Source organism: Schistocerca serialis, chromosome 6, assembly GCF_023864345.2.
Source record: "Schistocerca serialis cubense isolate TAMUIC-IGC-003099 chromosome 6, iqSchSeri2.2, whole genome shotgun sequence".
Classification (NCBI taxonomy): domain Eukaryota; kingdom Metazoa; phylum Arthropoda; class Insecta; order Orthoptera; family Acrididae; genus Schistocerca; species Schistocerca serialis.
The window spans coordinates 666,871,096-666,872,994 of NC_064643.1; the positions used below are offsets into that span (position 1 = coordinate 666,871,096).

The window sequence follows — 1,899 nt, forward strand, 5'->3', positions numbered from 1 at the left end:
CAGCAGTATAAGACTGTTTACCCACGGGCAGGTTCAGTAACTGTGATATAAGTCTGCCTTCTATAGCACTCCGTCCTCAGGCCACAAGTGGCCCACCGGGATCATCCCACCGCCATGTCATCCTCAGATGAGGATGCGGATAGGAGGGGCGTGTGGTCAGCACGCCGCTCTCCCAGTCGTTATGATGGTTTTCTTTGACCGGAGCCGCTACTATTCGGTCGAGTAGTCCCTCAAATGCCTTCACGAGGCTGAGTGCACCCCGAAAAATGGCAACAGCGCATGGTGGCCCGCATGGTCACCCATCCAAGTGCCGGCCACGCCCGAAAGCGCTTAAATTCGGTGATCTGATGGGAACCAGTGTATCCACTGCGGCAAGGCTGTTGCCTCTGCCTTCTATAGAGCATTTTAGAAAACAGACACATTACGAAATGCACTTGTAATCGCTTTAGGAGAAATGGTGATTACACCGTACTGTTTTCATACATCTTTGGTCAAATTTTAATATCACTCCTTAAAATTAATCTTGCGAGACATCGAAGCATGGCACGATCTTTGCTTATTTGTAGGTCACACAATAGCTTCTGCGGTCCGTACTGATACGCGCGGGCAGTGAAGGAGAGAGAGAGAGAGAGAGAGAGAGAGAGAGAGAGAGAGAGAGCTACTACTGCTCTCTGGCGGGCTGGCAAATGGCGGCGGCCGTGCTCCCTGGCGCCAGCTGATGCGCGTCCTGCGCTGCAGGACGTCATTGGCGGTCTGCGCTAATGGCCGCCAGATGGCTCATTAGCGGCGCGGCTCGGCGCGCTTGATTGCTGCCACAGCGCTGCTACAGCTAACGTCCGCTGCTGCGTCTGCCCGCCACCGCAGGCGATATTTTCATTCATTTGCACGTAACCACCGGGCAGGCAGCCCACCAGGCTGCTCTGCTGAGCGGGTGATGGTACCTCGTTTCCTCCGTATGATGTCAGAGGGGCGCTGGTCAGGCACTGTGCTTCCTCCCTCTCTCTTTTAATTGTAAATACACCATTGACCATCAAAATTGCTACACCACGAAGATGACGTGCTACAGACGCGAAAATTAACCGACAGGAAAAAGATACTGTGATTTGCAATTGATTACCTGTTCAGAGCATTCACACAAGGTTGGCGCCGGTGGCGACACCTACAACGTGCTGACATGAGGAAAGTTTTCAACCGATTTCTCATACACAAACAGCACTTGACCGGCGTTGCCTGGTGAAACGTTGTTGTGATGCCTCATGTAAGGAGGAGAAATGCGTACCATCACGTTTCCGACTTTGATAAAGGTCGGATTGTAGCCTATCGCGATTGCGGTTTATCGTATCGCGACATTGCTGCTCGCGTTGGTCGAAATCCAGTGACTGTTAGCAGAATATGGAATCAGTGGGTTCAGGAGGGTAATACGAAACGCCGTGCTGGATCCCAACGGCCCCCGTATCACTAGCAGTCGAGATGACAGGCATCTTATCCGCATGGATGTAACGTATCGTGGAGCCACGTCTCGATCCCTGAATCAACAGATGGGGACGTTTGCAAGACAACAACCATCTGCACGAACATTTCGACGTTTGCAGCAGAATGGACTATCAGCTCGGAGACCATGGCTGCAGTTACCCTTGACGCTGCATCACAGACAGGAGCCCCTGCGGTGATGTACTCAACGACGAACCTGGGTGCACGAATGTCAAAACGTCTTTTTTTCGGATGAATCCAGGTTCTGTTTACAGCATCATGATGGTCGCATCCGTGTTCGGCGACATCGCGCTGAACACACATTGGAAGCGTGTATTCGTCATCGCCATACTGGTGTATCATCCGGCGTGATGGTATGGGGTGCCATTGGTTACACGTCTCGGTCACCTCTTGTTCGCATTGACGGCA

At 52.3% G+C, this 1,899-nt stretch overlaps 1 pseudogene; it reads right to left on the reverse strand.

Annotated features, from left to right (window-relative positions):
• Positions 1-267: 267 nt before the first annotated feature.
• LOC126485721 (5S ribosomal RNA) lies at positions 268-385 on the reverse strand (annotated as a pseudogene).
• Between the last annotated feature and the right edge of the window lie 1,514 nt (positions 386-1,899).